This window comes from Oncorhynchus tshawytscha, linkage group LG16, assembly GCF_018296145.1.
Source record: "Oncorhynchus tshawytscha isolate Ot180627B linkage group LG16, Otsh_v2.0, whole genome shotgun sequence".
NCBI classification, from domain to species: Eukaryota; Metazoa; Chordata; class Actinopteri; order Salmoniformes; family Salmonidae; genus Oncorhynchus; species Oncorhynchus tshawytscha.
The window spans coordinates 52394017-52417159 of record NC_056444.1 but is presented as its reverse complement, the minus strand read 5'-3'; the positions used below and the strand labels follow the sequence as shown (position 1 = coordinate 52417159).

Sequence of the window (23143 nt, the reverse complement as noted above, 5' to 3'; positions counted from 1 at the left end):
TATGATCAGGGCGTGAGTTGTGGTGGGCAGTCTAAGTTTGTTTTTCTATGATTTTGGGATTTCTATGTTTCGGCCTAGTATGGTTCTCAATCAGAGGCAGGTGTCATTAGTTGTCTCTGATTGAGAATCATACTTAGGTAGCCTGGGTTTCACTGTTTGTTTGTGGGTGATTGTCTATGTTAGTTGCTTGTGTCAGCACAGTTCTCATTATAGCTTCACAGTCGTTATTCATTTATTGTTTTGTATAGTTTGTATTCAGTGTTCAGTGCTTTCTTTTATAAAAAAATCATCATGAACACATACCACGCTGCGCTTTGGTCCGCTTCATACGACGATCGTGACAGAATCACCCACCAACCAAGGACCAAGCGGCGTGGTAAACAGAGGCAGCAGCAAAAGCAGCAGCATGAGAAGCAACAGGTGCAGCAGGAGAAGTAGCAGCAGCAGGACCAACAGCAGCAGCAATGGGAGAGGCAGCACTATTTGGAGAAGTGGACTTGGGAGGAGATCCTAGACGGGAAAGGACCCTGGGCAGAGCCAGGGGAATATTGCCGCCCCAAAGCCGAGCTGGAGGCAGCGGAAGCAGAGAGGTGGCATTATGAGGAGCTAGCACGGCAGAGCGGATGGAAGCCTGAGAGGCAGCCCCAAAAATTTCTTGGGGGGGGCACAGGGAGAGTGTGGCAGAGTCAGGAGCCAGACCTGAGCCAACTCCCCCTGTTTACCGTAAAGAGCCATGGATGTTATCGAAGCTGTCGGCGAAGCTGAGGGCTGAGTCTGAGAGGGTCGAGGAATTATTGGACAGAATGGAGGAGAGTGAAGGGATGGGAGATGAGGAGACACTCGAGGAGGTGTTAATAGAATTGGGGGAGTGTGAAGAGAGAGAGCAGTTGATTTGGCGTAGTATGCAAGGCATTCGCCCTGAGGTGCGTCCCCAGCCCGGTACCACCAGTGCCGGCACCCCGCACCAGGCTGTCTCTCCGTCCCATCAATACAGGTGCTCCTGCCTGTCCGGCGCTACCAGAGCTTCCGCCCCTCAGTCCAGATGCACCAGAGCCTCTCAGTCCAGAGGTGCCAGAGCCCCTCAGTCCAGCGCTGCCAGAGCCTTCCTCCTCTCCAGCGCAGCCAGAGTCTCCCGCCTGTACGGCACTGCCAGAACTTCCGTCCCTCAATCCAGAGGCGCCAGAGCCCCTCAGTCCAGAGGCGCCAGAGCCCCTCTAACCAGAGGCGCCAGAGCCCCTCTGTCCAGCGCTGCCGGAGCCTTCCTCCTCTCCAGCATTACCGGAGTCTCCAGTCTGCCCAGCGCCGCCTGAGCTGGCCGTCTGCCCAGCGCCGCCTGAGCTGGCCGTCTGCCCAGCCCGTCTGCCCAGAGCCGCCTGAGCTGGCCATCTGCCCAGCGCCGCCTGAGCTGTCCCTCAGTTCCGAGCTGCCCCTCAGTCCCGAGCTGCCCAGTGGGGCCATTTAGCAGGGTCGCCGTGTTTAGGAGGCCACGGAGGTGGAAAATGAGGGGGAGAAAGACTGTGGTGAAGTGGGGTCCACGTCCCGCGCTAGAGCCGCCACCGCGGACAGACACCCACCCAGACCCTCCCCTATAGGTTCAGGTTTTGCGGCCGGAGTCCGCACTTTGGGGGGAGGGGGGGGGGGTACTGTCACGTTCTGACCTTTATTTCCTTTGTTTTGTTTAGTATGGTCAGGGCATGAGTTGGGGTGGGCAGTCTGTTTGTTTTTCTATGATTTTGGGATTTCTATGTTTCGGCCTAGTATGGTTCTCAATCAGAGGCAGGTGTCATTAGTTGTCTCTGATTGAGAATCAGACTTAGGTAGCCTGGGTTTTACTGTTTGTTTGTGGGTGTCTATGTTAATTGCTTGTGTCAGCACAGTTCTCATTATAGCTTCACAGTCGTTATTCGTTTGTTTTGTATAGTTTGTATTCAGTGCTTTCTTTTATAAAAAAATCATCATGAACACATACCACGCTGCGCTTTGGTCCGCTTCATACGACGATCGTGACACTGGGCAATAGTCCTTGAAATGTCGCCAGTCATTCAGGTGTAACCAGAGCCATATGTGTTAGTGAGCATGTTCGTTCTGCTGTGTCCAAGCCCACTCTCTGACAAAATTATTTCTAAACAATCACTGGGCAAAGTAAACACAATATCACAGCGCCTGACTACAAAACTACTGGCAGCAACAACAAAAAACATATTCAGAAGATAAATTAGCATCTGCTTGTGTTTGGGTCCCCTAAACATCAAAAGAGCTCCAAAGATAGTCTCAAAAACTGTTAGAAAACAAACTCAAGATGTTTCCCTGAATCTAGATGGACAGGGAGAGACAAGGATGCCCCCTGCTCTCCCCCTTATGCGATAGAACAAATGTGGAGCTTTTGCGTCACCCCACATTTATGCAGTCCATCGACCCTCCCCCGCCTGTCTCTGTTGGTAATCCAGCCCCCCAGGTCTCAATCCCTTGAAGCGGAGGTCCTGTGTGTTGTAATGGTACAACATGAGCAAGGCAGCATTAGAGAGCTATTTTGCAGAAAGGAAAAAAGAAAGGGCGATCTATGGACACCCTCCCATCACATTCCAACACCTGTTTCAAATGGGCTTGATCTTTTGATTTAAACAATAAACACTAGATTCTTTTGTAATTACCACTATCTCTTGCCCTACTATTTATACACAACAGCTGTTTTCCAGCATTGGATTGGCTTATGAAAGAACATTATTTATTTGTTTTATTTTTTACATGCATGTTTGTTTTTGCCAGACCAAAATCCTGGCTTAACAGACCTTCAGTAATGTTGCCATTATTAGATATAGATTTCACACACATTACGGTCCAATACAGTCTGCACTGCACATCCAGAATTCTATGTTCAGTAGAACATGCTTTATCAGAATCAGAACTTAGAAAATGCAACACTGAACACTAAAGTAGAAATAGAATAATCCAAGACAACAAGCACTTCAGTCTCCAGGCCAAGAGACCAGTGAACAAGTGAGTAAATCAAAGTGGGACACAGAGACACCAGTCATGATAAATGCCTCTCTAGAGTCTTACTATCGCTGGCTACAACTTCACTCTGTAAAAAGATTTAAGAATGGTGCATTGGGTTCCCAAAATTCACTTCAGTCAAAGTACAGTGGGATATAGTAAGCATAGCACCAGGCCCTCCATGCCGCTACTTCATGCTTGTCTGAAAAAGACTGGCTCTATTTCTGGCAGGGGGCCAATAATCTTCAGAATGAAGGCTTAATACCCCGCGGGTTGACAGCTGCATGGATTAGCTCCCCTTGCCCGCTGTCAATGACGCCCCTGTATTGTGCCATTCCCTGTAAAAGCGGCACCAGATTTAGGAAGGAGGGTAAAGGAGAGGAGAGGGGGGGGGTTTAACAGTCAGGTGCTTCTGCTTTTGAAGTCTTGGTGACATACACAAGTGCTTTGTGCTGGCAGTATACAGCATTTCTATGCTATTAATAGTATATAATCAGTCTGATACTATCTCTCACTGTCAGTGGGCGTACACTGATAATAAAAGAGAACTCTGCCCTTCCTCCCCAGAGAGCTACTTGTCTTTTTCATGGAGTGCCACATTGGGTGTTTCTCAATATGCATACTGCCGTGCTCCACACTCTCGTGCTCCAAGCGCATTCTCCGAGGATGTTCTCTTGAGTACGTTCTTGTGAGGACGAGAGTGTGGAGAACACATAAAACATTTAATTTGAGAAGCACTCGCACTCCCCCTACTGTATTAACTCACGCTGCATCTCCCCATTCACTGAACCTTCCTTCTTCTAGCCAGGACAATGGCAATAGAGACGAAACAAGATATGAAGTAAAATGTTTGCTTTGTGTATAACTATCAGCTAGCTATATGTGAAAACAGACAAAAATTACCCAAAACCAATTTTATCAGAGGTAGATTAGTCAAAAAGTCGATAGATTAGTAGATTAGTAGATAGATTAGATTAGTCAATTATTCCTGTGTAGCTAGCTAACAATTATTTGTGGCTATCTGGATAGTTAACAGTAGTAGCTAGCCAGTTAGCTCTATTGACTTAGTATGGGATTACGAGCTATGCACACTACAGTGCGTATTGTAGGCAGGTAACCATGCCACAAATAACACAGCATGTACTATTAACATATTAAGATAAAATATTGTAGTCAAGCAACATATGAGATGTGAATAGGCAACATTTAATTCCTAAATCGGGAGTGTATTTTCTCTCGCTTCAGCACAAATAATGGCCGCCATTAATTTCAAGAAAATGTGCAAAATGTTTACGTGATTGTGTCATATTTCTTTGAAAACTTTCCGTTGACGCTTGCATTGATGCATGCTTCAAGAAATGTACAAACGGAGTACGCATTCGAGAAGTGCCCTCCGTACTCCGTTGAGCATACTTTGATTTGGACTCTGACCCTCCCGTACTCTAATTTGCATGCTCGGAGCACGGTAGTATGCATTTTGAGAAACACCCAATGTCTTTGATGTGATGAGGTCAGATTTGTGGGTACAAAAATAGTACTTTTACATTTGAGTCATTTAACAGATGCTCTTATCCAGAGAGACTTACAGTTAGTGCATTCATCTTAAGATAGCTAGGTGGGACAACCACATATCACAATCATAGTAAGTACATTTTTCTTCAATAAAGTACATAAAAAGTCAAGTGTGTGTGTTATTTAGCTATGGGATTATTTAAGATACTCTTTGAAGAGGTAGGGTTTCAGAAGAGGGTAAGGGACTCTGCTGTCGTAGCTTCAGGGGGGAGCTGGTTCCATCATTAGGGGGCAAGGACAGAGAAGAGCTTGGATAGGGCTGAGGGGGAGCTGCCCTCCCGCAGGGCTGGGAGGGCCAAGAGACCAGAGCTGGCACAATGTCTGGAGTAATAAAAAAAAACATTTAATTACAAAATCGGCGTCATACAGCCTAGTACATCTTAGGTCTTGTGTTTTTAAAGATTTGTCAAAAAAAATGTAATAATTGAAAGTGTCTTTAATAAGAAAAAAAGAAGGCACAAAACCGAGAAACACGTTTCAGAAATTATTTAACGATGGCAATGCTCATAAAAATAATATACACTCATAATGGCACCAACAGTAGTGGGCCTATGTATTTTAAGTCTGCCACACTCACTGATATCACCAATTATCACTCTCTTCCCCACTTCCACCTCCTCTTGACCTATAGGGCCCATGCTGGCCCTCATATTACCCCAGCAAAACTCACTGAGGATGTCATGACAACCGTCTCAAGAGGCCAGTTGTATTTGTGGTGAGTTGGAGCCTGACAACTGCTTGAATGCACCAAATCCTTGATGCCAAATTTAAGGAACGGAGAGTGTCAGAGAAAGTGATGATGAACAATAGCCAGGTCCCTATCTGAACATATATCTACATGACACCAGCTTTGTGGTGGGCTTCTGATGCACTGAAATTCCCCTCCAGTTGTTCTCCTATATCAAATGTCAAGACGGAACAATTCATGAACATGCTTAGTTGCATATCTGCTACTTAAAGATACATAATATATTATAAGCCTTATTAAAAGACATTATAAAGGCTCATATGTGGTTATAACAAGTAATGCAGTATTATACTATACTGCTCTGCTTTATGTAAAGTTTTACTTACCACAATAACAACGTCATTAGTAGATCACCTTCAAACATGCAATGCAAAGTGATTTACAAAAACAAGTACAATAGACAACTGAGACATATTACACATAGTTATTACTAGGGTTTCAGAGTAGGGATTCATATTTCCCAGTGAACCTACGAATATTCAATCCCTGCAATAAAGCATATATTTCCATCAATAAAGCTTGTAAACGCAGAGATTCCCCCTGAACTGAACATTACATTTAAAAGCATAATACCATCATTATCATGTGCCACTGTAAATTACACCACTCAAAATATATTTTGACCATTTACTGCAAGATGTCAGCCAGATTTCTCTTCTCTCCCCTTCTTCTTACATTCTCACCTGTCTATCTAATTCACAGGGATTCTTGGAGATGTCATGGCAATCTCTTTTTAAGAGCTAAGATAAAAGTTAAAGGTAAATCTCAAATAAAAATAGAGCTATTATGCACATCCTTAAGAGTCGAACAAACAGGACTTAGGAGCTGACCCCCCTGCATCACCATGCCCAGGGGAGCGGTGGCCTCCCTAATCAACCCTGATCCTAATGGTCAACTGTCGAAGGTGTGAACAGGGAAGGGCACAGCCACGGGAACAATGAGGATCCCTAAACTATGGGTGAACGATCTGTCTATAAAAGTCCCAGCCACCAGAGTGCCCTGCCTGCTCCCTCGATCCCCAGAGGAACCAACCCGACACCGACCTGCAGTGTGACCTCTGCGGCCACAGATGGTGCATGAGACGGAACCTCCTCCGGTCCTCCTGCGCACAGCACCTCCCAGCTCCATGGGCATCGGAGCGGTGGTGTTGGGGGATGAAACCGACAGACCCCGCTCTGGACGTCCGCGGGTAGCCAGCAGGTTATCCAACCGAATGGACAGGTCCACCAGCTGGTCAAAGGTGAGGGTAGTGTCCTTGCAGGCCAACTCCCGACGACGTCCTCGCGCAAACTGCAGTGATAGTGGTCGATCAGGGCCCTGCCGTTCCATCCCGCACTGGCAGCCAGGGTCTGAAAGACCATGGCGAACTCCTGGGCGCTCCTCGTCCCCTGCCTCAGATGGTAGAGACGTTCGAAGACTGCCCGGAAACGGCGGGTGAAATCCTCGAAAAGTTCCAGTTCCGCATCTCCTTCTTCCCACACGCCGTTGGCCCACTCCAGGGCTTTCCCTGAGAGGCACAAGACGAGGGAGGACACCCTCTCACAGCCCGAAGGAGCCGGGTGGACAGTTGCCAAGTAGAGATCTAGCTGCAATAGGAAACCCTAGCAGCGTGCAGCCGTCCCGTCATACTCCCGGGGAAGGGCAAGACGAATCCCACTGGGACCGGGTAAAGGGGAGGCGAGTAGTGGAGGCCCTGGTTGTGCTGGTGGAGGTGCTGGAGGAACTCCCTGTCTTTCCCAGCGGTCCATGGTTTGGACGATGCGGTCCATGGTGGTGCCGAGATGGTGGATCATCGCCACATGCTCCTGGACGCGCTCCTCGACCCCTATACCAGGGCCACCTGCTCCAGCTGACTACATATTAGCGGTGTAGGATTCTGTAAGGGGTGCGTAACCGGTGGCAGGGAAGTCAGACGCAGGAGAACAGAACTAGGTAATAGCCGGAGCAGTTTAATTACAAAACCAACGGCATAAAGAATAACAAAACATGGGTACAAAACCCGTTGCGCACCAGTCAACATGTGCACAAGCACTTACAATAAACAATCCCACACAAAAACATGGGGGGAACAGAGGGTTAAATACACAACAATTAATGAGGGAAATGAAAACCAAGTTTGTAGGAAAACAAGACAAAACAAATGGAAAATTAAAAGTGGCTCGACGATGGCTAGAAGACCGGTGACGCCGACCGCTGAACGCCGCCCGAACAAGGAGAGGAACCGACTTCGGTGGAAGTCGTGACAACCTTACCATATTGACATATTTCTAAAAGGCAAAGAAAATTATAGAATGATGCCGAATCCAACAAGGGATGTTGAGAAAAATAATGAAATAATCACAATAATGAATTTACACAATTATTCAACTTGGAATAATGTGATCAAAACTTAAAGTTAATTCCACAAGTAGGAGCAAAAACAAACAACTGCCAGCTTCATGATATGTGCATGTGTGATAGGCATACAGAATCCTATAGGAGCTGTCTGCTACATTACAGTGCAAAGCATTTGATGCTAATCTCTGACTACTCAACCGAGACATTAACATTTGGGAATAATGTAACTGTAACCAGCTTGGTGCATTGTCAGATGTTGAATATGAGAGGAATAAATCATTTGGGAAGCAACCATGGCAGTTTGAAAGTGCACGGTTTTCAGTATTTCTTCCCACGTGAATAGATTTAATTAGCCATTTTACTATTGTAAAAATACACTCAATTAACAGAGTTTATTTGGTTACTGTGCAGTTAATGGTACTGTATGTTTGTAGTGATGACTACAACGTAAATGTTGGTAAACATCCATTTAAGGACCATAATCTGCCTTTTTCACCACACAAATCTACCATTACTTTCTTTTCCCCCATTTTCATCCATACACTTAAAATACAAAACCATTCCATGATTTCACTAAAGAGATGTCCTTGTGTCTAATCCTTTAATATTTCAACCATGGCTATAAAGGGCGAAAACCACAGAGCTTTTCCATGTTTTTCCCTCATGTATTTGTCGAGGCCCTCGCTCCTACCACAACGCTATAGACCACTGTTTGACGCAATAAAAAAAGGAGGAGCAGTAAGTGTAGAAAATATATTTCCATGTCAGAAATGACAGTGTGTCCACGCTTGTGTTTTTTCAGCTTCATGTCATTTGTTCATAAGGTCTTAGTGTAGACTTACCAGTGTCATGTGGGATAGTGTGCAGGTAGGGGAAACAGCAGGGACATGACCACAAAACTTGTGAACAACTAGTAGGCCTACACTGAACACATCCTGCATTTATCTCTTAGATTAAACACTACACAAACAACACTATGAGAGTGGGCCCTATTCTAATAATAGTCTAGCTAAGAGGATAATAATATGTTCTGACACTATCTGAGCTTGGCAGATGGCATAGGGGTAAATCAGATAGCATAGGGGTGAATCAGATAGAATAGGGGTGAATCCATTTGAATTCAATCACTTTTTGATAGCACCCCTTTTGATTTGAATGAAACCTTCCATACATATTTGTACATTGTGCTCAGAAAGTGACTTTTTGGACCCGAATGCCAAAACGTTAAAGAGATAAAAGGTGCTCAAATTTACCAGTATGCAAAATGGGCCAACTATGAGCACCTTTATCAGCTGAATGTTTTGGCATTTAGGTCCAAAAATTAGAGCCCGACCGATTAATCAATATTATACTTTTATAGATGTATTTGTATCTGTGTTTAATCCTCAAAAAATGACCGATATAAGATGCGGAGAAAATGCTCGGGAAAAAAGCTGTTCATAGGACTATACTTTTTTTTGCGTTTCATTATTCGACCTGTAGAGGGCGCTATTTACATGGCTATAAACCTATCTTGCCTACAGCAAGATTAGACACTATCACCCAACGCAACTACACCAGTCGGAGAGGAGAATGAACTACTGTGAACTATCTGCTACTGCTTCTACAGTGAGTGCTGAGTAGAGAGAAGCTTGCCAGCTCAATAAAGTTAAAAAAAATGTGCACTGGCCAAATACTGTTACGTGAAGTGTCATGGTATGGATGCTAAACCCAAATGTTAAGCAAGTGCCGCACTAAGAACGTTCAACTCTCAATGTTGTAATATACAGTGAGGGAAAAAAGTATTTGATCCCCTGCTGATTTTGTACGATTTCCCACTGACAAAGAAATTATCAGTCTATAATTGTAATGGTAGGTTTATTTGAACAGTGAGAGACAGAATAACAACAAAAAAATCCAGAAAAACACATGTTCAAAGATGTTATAAATCGACTTGCATTTTAATCTTGATACTCCCCATCCCGGATCCGGGAGCGTATACATCGACTGACACTAATTAGCATAACGCAACGGACATAAATATTACTAGAAAATATTCCTATTCAAGAAAATCACAAGTGAAATATACTGAGACACAGCTTAGCCTTTTGTTAATCACCCTGTCATCTCAGATTTTCAAAATATGCTTTACAGCCAAAGCAAGACAAGCATTTGTGTAAGTTTATCGATAGCCTAGCATAGCATTATGTCCAGCTATCAGTAGGCAACTTGGTCACGAAAATCAGAAAAGCAATCAAATTAAATAATTTACCTTTGATGAGCTTCGGATGTTTTCACTCACGAGACTCCCAGTTAGATAGCCAATGTTCATTTTTTCCAAAAATATTATTTTTGTAGGCGAAATAGCTCCGTTTGTTCTTCATGTTTGGCTGAGAAATCGACCGGAAATTACGGTCATGAAAACGCTGAAAAATATTCCAAATTAGCTCCATAATATCGACAGAAACATGGCAAACGTTGTTTATAATCAATCCTCAAGGTGTTTTTCAAATATCTATTCGATAATATATCCACCGGGACAATTGGTTTTTCAGTAGGACCGATTGGAAAAATGGCTACCTCTGTATTTTACGCGAGAATCACTCTGAGAGCCATCAAGTAACCACTTACACAATGTAGCCGCTTTCGGGTATTCTTCAACATAAATGCGTGAAACTACGTCACAATGCTTTAGACACCTTGGGGAATAAGTTGAAAAAGTAATCTGGTTGATAGCCCATTCACTACTCAATAGGGACGCATTGGAACGCAGAGCTTTCAAAACACGAGGCACTTCCGGATTGGATTTTTCTCAGGCTTTCGCCTGCAATATCAGTTCTGTTATACTCACAGACAATATTTTTACAGTTTTGGCAACTTTAGAGTGTTTTCTATCCTAAGCTGTCAATTATATGCATATTCTAGCATCTTGTCCTAACAAAAGATCCCGTTTACTTTGGGTATGTTATTTTTCCAAAAATGAAAATACTGCCCCCTAGTCACAACAGGATTATGAGGGAAATAACTATTTGACCCCTCTGCAAAACATGACTTAGTACTTGGTGGCAAAACCCTTGTTGGCAATCACAGAGGTCAGATGTTTCTTGTAGTTGGCCACTAGGTTTGCACACATCTCAGGAGGGATTTTGTCCCACTCCTCTTTGCAGATCTTCTCCGAGTTATTAAGGTTTCGAGGCTGACGTTTGGCAACTCAAACCTTCAGCTCCCTCCAGAGATTTTCTATGGGATTAAGGTCTGGAGACTGGCTAGGCCACTCCAGGACCTTAATGTGCTTCTTCTTGAGTCATTCCTTTGTTGCCTTGGCCATGTGTTTTGGGTCATTGACATGCTGGAATACCCATCCACGACCCATTTTCAATGCCCTGGCTGAGGGAAGGAGGTTCTCACCCAAGATTTGACAGTACATGGCCCCGTCCATTGTCCCTTTGATGCGGTGAAGTTGTCCTGTCCCCTTAGCAGAAAAACACCCCCAAAGCATAATGTTTCCACCTCCATGTTTGACAGTGGGGATGGTGTTCTTGGGGTCATAGGCATCATTCCTCCTCCTCCAAACACGGCGAGTTGAGTTGATGCCAAAGAGCTCCATTTTGGTCTCATCTGACCACAACCCTTTCACCCAGTTGTCCTCTGCATCATTCAGATGTTCATTGGCAAACTTCAGACGGGCACGTATATGTGCTTTCTTGAGCAGGGGGACCTTGCGGGCGCTGCAGGATTTCAGTCCTTCACGACGTAGTGTATTACCAATTGTTTTCTTGGTGACTATGGTCCCAGCTGCCTTGAGATCATTGACAAGATCCTCCCGTGTAGTTCTGGGCTGATTCCTCACCGTTCTCATGATCATTGCAACTCCACGAGGTGAGATCTTGCATGGAGCCCCAGGCCGAGGGAGATTGACAGTTCTTTTGTGTTTCTTCCATTTGCGAATAATCACACTAACTGTTGTCACCTTCTCACCAAGCTGCTTGGCGATGGTCTTGTAGCCCATTCCAGCCTTGTGTAGGTCTACAATCTTGTCCCTGACATCCTTGGAGAGCTCTTTGGTCTTGGCCATGGTTGAGAGTTTGGAATCTGGTTGATTGATTGATTCTGTGGACAGGTGTCTTTTATACAGGTAACAAACTGAGATTAGGAGCACTCCCTTTAAGAGTGTGCTCCTAATCTCAGCTCGTTATCTGTATAAAAGACACCTGGGAGCCAGAAATCTTTCTGATTGAGAGGGGGTCAAATACTTATTTCCCTCATTATTAAAATTCAAATAAATTTATAACATTTTTGACATGCGTTTTTCTGGATTTTGTTGTTGTTATTCTGTCTCTCACTGTTCAAATAAACCTACCATTAAAATTTTAGACTGATCATTTCTTTGTCAGTGGGAAGACGTACAAAATCAGCAGGGGATCAAATACTTTTTTCCCTCACTGTATATGGTCTTTGAGAAGGGTATTGCTCAAGCTTTGTCATTCAAATGTTTCCAGAGACACTTAAAAAACATAGAAGGTTACAAAGTAGCGCTTCATAGCTTCGTTTTGATGTATTTGTTGTTACTTGTTAGGGACTGCTCCAAATGTAAGTTTTGCCACCCCCATCTACCCAGCTAAATAGCTGTGTGAGAGTATTTGATGCCATTCGCTGAGGGAGGCCATTCCTTCTCTCGCTAGAACAAAAGCGGTACCTGCTGCATGCCGAACCGGTACCGACGAACCTACCGATTCTACTTGTAGAATTGCAATGCTTGTCAGTGGCCAACAACTTTACTTAGACATATCAGAGAGCACAAACTCCCACCTGGGAAAGAAGAGGGCATTTTCTCCATAGGTTACGTCCATGGATGAGCCAGTCACACTTTCATATGCAATGTAGGCTATGGGAAGGCAGCTACCTAAGTGCAAAGATGCAATACACACAACATTAAATACTTCCTCCAAGCTAGCTAACCACTGTAGCTACTGTAGTATTGACATAATTAAATCACAATGGATTAGCTAGTTTCCATGAAACAGCTGCCTGTGTCAGCTGCCGAGTTAGTGCAGTGTCCTTAGCTAGCTAGCTAGCTATGTTGTGCTAGCTAGGGAAAATGCTAGTGTTAGCTAGCGAGCTAAACATTTGGCTATGGCATTATGGGATTATGGAGAGTGAATTAAATTGTTTCTTCATCATCTCGCTAGGTAATTATCTAGCTGTGGCCATCTGGCTAGTATCAAAAAGGTATTCCTACAAAATAGCAGCCTTAGCACAGAAAGCTTAGAATCTAGACCATAAGCAATATGCACGGATATGCATTGCCAAACAACGCTACTGCCACCTTCTGGTTTGGAGTATTCTAACAAGGCTGAGTGGCTGACGACTTCCAAGGTCTTTGCTGTGTGAACACAAAAGAGATTGACAGCCGACAAACGTTTGACAATCCTACTGGTGTGTCTGAGCATTTACCGTAACCATTTTCAAATGTCAAGTTCAAATGGGAAATGGACATCCCAAGGATCCAGGGGGGAGCAAAGACCATTCACTTAGGCAATGCTTGGGGCAAGAGGCATCACTGTGCCAGCTATAAATTTAGTGATTGCTGTTTTTCCTTTCAAGTGACAACTACCAGAATTCAGTGGCTACAGCCTTACAATCGATGAAAACATACCTAAATATCAATATATTGAAAAGGTGTCCCATGTCGTTGTTTTCCAGCTGGCTAGCATGAGGCAGTTCAGGCTTCAGAGGCACATTATTGTCTGGAATCTTATTCTCCTTTCACTAGAGTAACACACTGTTTTTCCATTTAAAAAATGTGTAATTCTGGTGCTCCTAAATATATTGGTAAATATATCAGTTATCATTAATATTTCCACTCTAAAATTGGTATCGGATCCAAAAATCCCTCATCGGTGTCGCTCTACCAAAAAGTCACATTCTGACTACTTCTTCCATGAGCAAATGTTTAAATTAAAAGGGATGCTGTCAAATGTAATTCAAATGGATTTACCCCAAGGTCATAAAAAGTGTTGTGCTTTTAACTTAAAATACATTATGCATAAGCTCTTCAGCCAGGAAAGCAGAGTATGAATTATACATAGGCCCACTAAGCGGGAAACATATCATGTGCATTTTGTAACCTCATCTCTGGTCCTCAAAAAGTTGTCTGGGGAGTTTGTAACGAAAATAAGAAATAATCAACTCCATGCGGGGAGTGATTTCATACCAACATTATCAATCAGATCAGTAAACCTAAAATGAGATGATAGAGAGCCTAATAAAAGCCCCATCAGTAAAGTATGCCCATCAGAGCATGTGGAATCATTTGCCATAATTGTATCATTTGGAGGGAGGCTGATGGGGCAAAAACTATAACGTTGAACCACGTTTTTAATAAAGCCTTTATAACGTCGTTTGTGCTAATGTCATTATAGCGGTTTAAAAAATAAATAATTCATAAGCAAACGCATGCTAGGATGGTAAGAGTTTTGGAACATTTGGCAAGGCAGTACACGTATCCTACACCTTTTTTTTATAACGCAGCTTCTGTAGTATGACTTGACTAAGACATTATTTCTGAATCCTGAGGATGTTATGAGTTATAACGTTACCTATAAAGCTCTAGAAATGGTTGGACTCCTTGTAGCCTATAGCGTAAGCCTATCGCGCTCTAACTGCGACTGAAGATGCCACAGGCCAATATGCACTACACAATGGCATTGAAAGAAAAGTAGACTCGTTTTCAAGACAACGATTGGCCTTTCTCTGTGACACAAACGTGCTCTAAAAATAAAGTAGTATTAAACTCACTTGAAATGCAGGTTGGCTCTGCTGGCGATGTCGATGGACAGTAGACTAGATTTCACATTCCGTGGCGTTGAGTAACGTTAGACTTCCAAACTAAAAGTAGAAATGTGTATCTCTGTAGGCAACTTGTAATTCGGCTTCGCTGCTTTGTTAAGGTTTCGCAAGTTGTCAAAAAAGTTTTTCCTCTAATTATAGTCAATAGGAATTACGTGATGCTTTAGAAATCTCGTACGTTTCCATTTACCAGTAAATCCTCCTCTGAAAACTCCGGAATGACAAATCCGGGCAATATTAGAATTTTGCATTAAATTAGTGCTGGCAGGTGTTATGAGCTTGTTCTTCTTCCTCCAACGCCCTCTGAACTCTACTGTTGAAGGCGCGTGTCCCATTCTTGCTACCTCTGACCAAGCCAACCATGTCACAGTTAACTACCTCAATGCCAGCTTTTTTCCTCTAGCAAGACCAATGTGAGATCTTCTTTCTGTCCTGTTTTTATTTGCATTTCTGAACTGAATTATATTGAATGATATTTAAATAAATTATGAGTAAGAATCAGAAACGAAAACTTAATCCAGTTTCATTTTTAAATGTGAAATACTTTTTTATTGATCAAATTGACAATTGTAATTGCAATTGCAATATTAATTGGTCTACCAAACCATTTAAATAGGTAGCCTAGTTCCCTATGGTAGCCTCCTGTTTCAGTAAGACATCGCTCTGTTGTCCCTGCTTAAGATTTTGTTAGGTGGGTGTTTTCTGGAAAACTTTAAAACAAGTGTAAATAGTTGAGCCAGTACTATACTATGTGGTGTTCACTACCGATTTGGAACTGAATCCTGTAATGGATAAGTCACTTCTTCAAAAAGGAAAGCTTAATTCCCCGTGGACATTACTTCCCAGAACAGTATAGTGTCAATGAGTCATCATTAGCGTGTAGAGAGTATATGGAATTTCATGAAGTAGCCCCACGGTGCCCAGGTGGACCTAGAAAGGACACCCCTTGGTCACAATGATGATGAATCATCTTTCCTTTTTGTCATTGTAGATTAACACAGTTGACTTCAAGGGACCACCCACATTTGTCTTTGCCTTTCAGTTACTCACTAAGGAAGATTTTTCACTGAGATCTTGCTCCATAGTGTTTAAGGTTAGCTACCATTTTGCACAATGGCCAATGGAGACCCCTGATTTGTTTTGGGAGTTTACAGGCAGGTGAGGAATGGCTTTGCTGTGATGTGAATACCTGTCTTATCCACCCCTCATGGTTGCCCTTTCTCCACTCGCCTGTTGTATGCCACCAAGCTGCAGGAATCGCTGGAATTCCCAGACACTGGAATTACCCCCTCGCTGCCACATGAACAATGACAGCAGCAACATCTTTCTTAAATTGCACAGCATGAACTCAGTGGCCATGCCAGCTTGTCTCCCTCCTCCCTTTCTCATTCATTGTCATCACCATCTAAATTCCTTAATGCATTTTGTTCTGAGTCAGTGTATCCCTGAAAGTGTAGGGATGGAAATATAGACACGTCTTAGGGGAGAGCATCCTGATGTTTCATAGAGCAATAGCGACAGTATGACTGATGATGGCGCTGTGACTTTGTGTGATCCCTAGGTCAACTGGCCCAAAGGAAATGTAGTGTGACTTCCACCTGCCTTTATTCATATTTTGGGATGACAGAGAATGATGGAGAATTTGACTTCAATTGAACTGCAATGACAGCTAAACTCTCTTCCTTTACTAAGCTGATTATTGTGTTTTGTTAAGATTGAGTGTTTTGGTATGATAAATCATCATGAATTATAAACCATAGCCCTGGTTGCTCTTAGGGTGAAAAACCAACGCCGTGGAAAAGTTACACAATTAATAATTATGCATAAAATGGTCAGATCTGATGTTCGTGGAAATGTTTTATTCAACAACAAAAAAAACTGCATAATGAACACGTGGATATTAGAAAGAAGCAAATTCAAATTATTAAAAAAAACATTGTTCATTGACATTCCTAAGTCGTCACATAAGTCATTCACTGGCTGGGTGATTCCAGGTCCTTGGGTTGATCTAGACACCAGTGTAATTTACATTCAGGGTGTGTGTGACAGAGTTTCCTGAGCTGGAAATTAATAATATCCCTGACGAGATGTAAAACAGGATACAGGTCCAGGAGTTGAAATCCCACCTCTGTGTGTGGGTGTTCTCTCACAAACTTGCTGCCTCAATACCGAAAAAATCACCACCTGGTGTTGAACCAACCTTCTATGTGCTTTGACCAAATACACTAAAATATCAAACTTTTCTGTGAATATGTATTGTGGCCATGACATACCCTGTTGTTGTTGGCCTCCACAAGCCTTAGTTTTCTGAGTTTGAATAACCACTGGGTGAAAGGAAATACCAGTGGTGGAATAAGTATCCAATTGTCATACCTCAGTAAAAGTTAGTCATACTGACTAACGGCGCCGACAGAGATGGCCGCCTCGCTTCGCGTTCCTAGGAAACTATGCAGTTTTTTGTTTTTTTACGTGTTATTTCTTACACTAGTACCCCAGGTCATCTTAGGTTTCTTTACATACACCCGAGAAGAACTACTGAATATAAGATCAGCGTCAACTCACCATCAGTACGACCAAGAATATGTTTTTCGCGATGCGGATCCTGAGTTCTGCCTTACAACCAGTGTAACCGAGTGGATTACATGCAGCGACCAAAAAAAAAAAAACGACTCAGAAAAAGAGGGAAACGAAGCGGTCTTCTGGTCAGACTCCGGAGACGGGCACATCGTGCACCACTCCCCAGCATTCTTCTTGCCAATGTCCAGTCTCTTGACAACAAGGTTGATGAAATCCGAGCAAGGGTAGCATTCCAGAGGGACATCAGAGACTGTAACGTTCTCTGCTTCACGGAAACATGGCTAACTGGAGAGACGCAATCCGACGGTGCAGCCAGCGGGTTTCTCCACGCATCGCGCCGACAGAAACAAACATCTTTCTGGTAAGAAGAGGGGCGGGGGCGTATGCCTTATGACTAACGTGACATGGTGTGATGAAGGAAACATACAGGAACTCAAATCCTTTTGTTCACCTGATTTAGAATTCCTCACAATCAAATGTAGACCGCATTATCTACCAAGAGAATTCTCTTCGATTATAATCACAGCCGTATATATCCCCCCAAGCAGACACATCGATGGCTCTGAACGAACTTTATTTAACTCTCTGCAAACTGGAAACGATTTATCCGGAGGCTGCATTCATTGTAGCTGGGGATTTTAACAAGGCTAATCTGAAAACAAGACTCCCTAAATTTTATCAGCATATTGATTGCGCAACCAGGGGTGGAAAGACCCTGGATCATTGTTACTCTAACTTCCCGACGCATACAAGGCCCTGCCCCGCCCCCTTTCGGAAAAGCTGACCACGACTCCATTTTGTTGATCCCTGCCTACAGACAGAAACTAAAACAAGAAGCTCCCACGCTGAGGTCTGTCCAACGCTGGTCCGACCAAGCTGACTCCACACTCCAAGACTGCTTCCATCACGTGGACTGGGAGATGTTTCGTATTGCGTCAGACAACAACATTGACGAATACGCTGATACGGTGTGCGAGTTCATTAGAACGTGCGTTGAAGATGTCGTTCCCATAGCAACGATTAAAACATTCCCTAACCAGAAACCGTGGATTGATGGCAGCATTCGTGTGAAACTGAAGGCACGAACCACTGCTTTTAATCAGGGCAAGGTGTCTGGTAACATGACTGAATACAAACAGTGCAACTATTCCCTCCGCAAGGCTATCAAACAAGCTAAGCGCCAGTACAGAGACAAAGTAGAATCTCAATTCAACGGCTCAGACACAAGAGGTATGTGGCAGGGTCTACAGTCAATCACGGACTACAGGAAGAAACCCAGCCCAGTCACGGACCAGGATGTCTTGCTCCCAGGCAGACTAAATAACTTTTTGCCCGCTTTGAGGACAATACAGTGCCACTGACACGGCCTGCAACGGAATCATGCGGTCTCTCCTTCACTGCAGCCGAAGTGAGTAAGACATTTAAACGTGTTAACCCTCGCAAGGCTGCAGGCCCAGACGGCATCCCCAGCCGCGCCCTCAGAGCATGCGCAGACCAGCTGGCCGGTGTGTTTACGGACATATTCAACCAATCCCTATACCAGTCTGCTGTTCCCACATGCTTCAAGAGGGCCACCATTGTTCCTGTTCCCAAGAAAGCTAAGGTAACTGAGCTAAACGACTACCGCCCGTAGCACTCACATCCGTCATCATGAAGTGCTTTGAGAGACTAGTCAAGGACCATATCACCTCCACCCTACCTGACACCCTTGACCCACTCCAATTTGCTTACCGCCCAAATAGGTCCACAGACGATGCAATCTCAACCACACTGCACACTGCCCTAACCCATCTGGACAAGAGGAATACCTATGTGAGAATGCTGTTCATCGACTACAGCTCGGCATTCAACACCATAGTACCCTCCAAGCTCGTCATCAAGCTCGAGACCCTGGGTCTCGACCCCGCCCTGTGCAACTGGGTACTGGACTTCCTGACGGGCCGCCCCCAGGTGGTGAAGGTAGGCAACAACATCTCCTCCCCGCTGATCCTCAACACTGGGGCCCCACAAGGGTGCGTTCTGAGCCCCCTCCTGTACTCCCTGTTCACCCACGACTGCGTGGCCATGCACGCCTCCAACTCAATCATCAAGTTTGCGGACGACACAACAGTGGTAGGCTTGATTACCAACAACGACGAGACGGCCTACAGGGAGGAGGTGAGGGCCCTCGGAGTGTGGTGTCAGGAAAATAACCTCACACTCAACGTCAACAAAACTAAGGAGATGATTGTGGACTTCAGGAAACAGCAGAGGGAACACCCCCATCCACATCGATGGAACAGTAGTGGAGAGGGTAGCAAGTTTTAAGTTCCTCGGCATACACATCACAGACAAACTGAATTGGTCCACTCACACAGACAGCATCGTGAGGAAGGCGCAGCAGCGCCTCTTCAACCTCAGGAGGCTGAAGAAATTCGGCTTGTCACCAAAAGCACTCACAAACTTCTACAGATGCACAATCGAGAGCATCCTGGCGGGCTGTATCACCGCCTGGTATGGCAACTGCACCGCCCTCAACCGTAAGGCTCTCCAGAGGGTAGTGAGGTCTGCACAACGCATCACCGGGGGCAAACTACCTGCCCTCCAGGACACCTACACCACCCGATGCTACAGGAAGGCCATAAAGATCATCAAGGACATCAACCACCCGAGCCACTGCCTGTTCACCCCGCTGTCATCCAGAAGGCGAGGTCAGTACAGGTGCATCAAAGCTGGGACCGAGAGACTGAAAAACAGCTTCTATCTCAAGGCCATCAGACTGTTAAACAGCCACCACTAACATTGAGTGGCTACTGCCAACACACTGTCAATGACACTGACTCTACTCCAGCCACTTTAATCATGGGAATTGATGGGAAATGATGTAAATATATCACTAGCCACTTTAAACAATGCTACCTTATATAATGTTACTTACCCTACATTGTTCATCTCATATGCATACGTTGATACTGTACTCTATATCATCGACTGCATCCTTATGTAATACATGTATCACTAGCCACTTTAACTATGCCACTTGGTTTACATACTTATCTCATATGTATATACTGTACTCGATATCATCTACTGTATCTTGCCTATGCTGCTCTGTACCATCACTCATTCATATATCCTTATGTACATATTCTTTATCCCCTTACACTGTGTATAAGACAGTAGTTTTTTTTGGAATTGTTAGTTAGATTACTTGCTCGTTATTACTGCATTGTCGGAACTAGAAGCACAAGCATTTCGCTACACTCGCATTAACATCTGCTAACCATGTGTATGTGACAAATAAAAATTTGATTTGATTTGATTTGATTTGAAGTAAGGATACCTTAATAGAAAATGACTCAGGTAAAAGTAGAAGTTACCCAGTAAAATAATACTTCAGTAAAAGTCTAAAAGTATTTGGTTTTAAATATATTTAAGTATCAAAAGTAAATGTAATTGCTAAAATAAATTATTTAAAATTCCCAATATTAAACAAAGCAGACGGCAGCATTTTCTTGTTTTTAAAATGTATGTATGTATAGCCAGGAGCACACTCCAACACTCCAACATTACAAAATATGCATTTGTGTTTAGTGAGTCCGCCAGGCCAGAGGCAGTAGGGATGACCACATGTTTTCTCTTGATAAGTGCGTGATTTTCCTGTCTTGCTAATCATTCAAAATGTACTTTTGGTTGTCAGGGAAAATGTATGGAATAAAAAGTACAATATATTCTTTAAGAATGTAGTGAAGTAAAAGTAAAAGTTCTCAAAAATATAAATAGTAAAGTACAGATACTCAAAAAAACGACTTCATTTTTACTTAAGTACTTTACACCACTGCATTTTAGCCATAACAGAGCTATGACTTGCTCAATAGGCAAGTTGTTGGACATATTTCCTCCAAAGCATACTAATGATAGTACTCAGGCTGCAGAGATGGGATTTGGGAGTCTGGGACATCTGTCCAATGAAAGTATAAATCTATCACTCCTTAGTGTACTGTAAGTGCAGGAAACTGCAGACAAATATGTTTCTGGTGATGATTTAACTCATCAATGATGTATGCTCTTTTCATTTGGCACAGATCATTCATTGAAGATAGCTCTTCAAAAGTAATGAGATAGATTAGCTCATATTTATCTGGATTACCATAATGGTTTATAGCATATAGTTATAGTTTTATTGACATTCAGTAGGTTATCAGGGATGAGAATGTTTGGAAAACAGCTAAAACAAATCATTGTCAATAGGCTTTAAAAAAAACATATTGGGAAAAATCTTCTTGTGCAAGGATATACAATAATTCCAAAGTACATTTTTGAGGGGAGAAAACATCCATAACATTTAGACATGGATGAAGGTCGTTAACATCTAGTTGTTCAAGTTCCCACAACGGACTTCATTTACCCAAATCTAAAGATGCCAGTGTGGTTTCTTTGAACGTTAACAACCTCTCACCCTAGCGGAATGGTGGTGTTGGTGGTGGTGTGTGCGTGCGTGCGTGCATGCGTGGAGGGGGGATATTGGGGTGGATAGCATTTAGGCAATGGGACATGGAGTGTTGGATCAAGCCATTCATCTGGTTTGCATAACTCTGTCATATCCAAGGAGATGGGGCTATGCATCATTCTGCTCTCTACTAGAATGTGTGTGTGTGTGTGTGTGTGTGTGTGTGTGTGTGTGGGTGTGTGTGTGTGTGTGTGTGTGTGTGTGTGTGTGTGTGTGTGTGTGTGTGTGTGTGTGTGTGTGTGTGTGTGTGTGGGTGTGTGCACGTGCGTGCGTGCGTGTGTGCGTGCGTGCGTGGGTGGGTGCATGTGTGTGTAAATAGGCCGATGTGCTGGTAAGGAAGGGGGTTGTCTGTCTTTGTGGTGTGTGCGTGTGTATTTGAGTCAATGAGTGGAGATGCATAGCTATGTGTAGCTCTGCTGTGTGAAATCACAGACAATAGTATTGTTGTTTACAAAAGCATGTTTAGTGCCAAAGTGGGACAATTCCATTGCAATAGCCAAGAACCGGTGGGCATGTAAATCCACACAAAGGGATAAACCTTAAATGTAGTATAAACTGTCCCTCTGTGTCAACTGTTGTCAAGCACATCACAATTCATTTTTCTTTTATTATTTTATCTGAGGCTATGAGATATGTTTCAAAGTCACAAGGGTGTTGCGTCTCTCTTTTGACTGCTAAGGATGTTCAAGGGGTGTGTTTAATGTGTTTACACCTTGCTGAAAGACTTTAATCATGCTCTGAGCAATTATACTTTATGTAGCCCGCCAGCAGGAGACAGAGAAATGGGTGAACTCATGCAAGTTATCATCTGTCTCCCCCCAGGCTGCTCCATTCAAATGTCATGGCATCAAAGTGGTGGAAAGTTCTGGGCTGTCAGACGGCATCAGAAGCTTGTCATGGCCTCCGGTGGGACAACCCCATCCAGTGAAATGGAAACCAGCTTTCTGTTCATGTTCTCTCTTTAGATACAGCGTCTTCTCTCTCAAAGATTGAGTGGCACCATCACAGAGGAATCACTTATGGGAAGACACAGACAATGCCATTTCTCTGAACTAAATCCTTTGAATTTATATTTTGCAATCATTATAGGAATTCATATCAGACATGAATCCTGTTATGTATATATATACATATATATAAAACAGGATAACATTTTTTATAGATTGGGCTCAAGTGTGTAGGCTGGGCTTGGAGGGCTGTGATACTCGTCTGGGACCTTTGAAGCCATAATTCCCAACAGCAAAACACTGAGAGCTGGAAAAGGACTACAACTCTGTCAAGACTTCAGCCACCAGGTCATACAGTATTTCTGAGCTGTGACAGAATGATAACAGAACCAAATTGTTTTATCCAAAGGGTACACTTCTCAATTTATACACAAACATACCCACCGATTAAGTGCTCGCTTGCAAAATCAGTATTTTAATATGATCCTTTTGGATGTACAGGTCAGAATATGAATCTGATGTATCTATGTATCTGTTATCGGTAAAAATGTGAATCGTGATATGAAATCAGTTTGTTCTTGATTTACAGGTGAACACTTTTATATGTTAGTGGTTGCCTTGAACAGGCAATTGCTAGTTATTATTTATGAC

At 43.4% G+C, this 23143-nt stretch overlaps 1 protein-coding gene across 1 annotated transcript in view; it reads right to left on the bottom strand.

The window, feature by feature from the left end:
* Nucleotides 1-14833, bottom strand: part of LOC112233057 (semaphorin-3F-like) — a 104546-nt gene extending 89713 nt beyond the window's left edge. The window contains exon 1 of the mRNA XM_024400436.1: nucleotides 14429-14833. The gene's annotated coding sequence lies outside the window, so the exon portion shown is untranslated. The remainder of the gene's footprint in view (nucleotides 1-14428) is intronic.
* Nucleotides 14834-23143: the final 8310 nt, after the last annotated feature.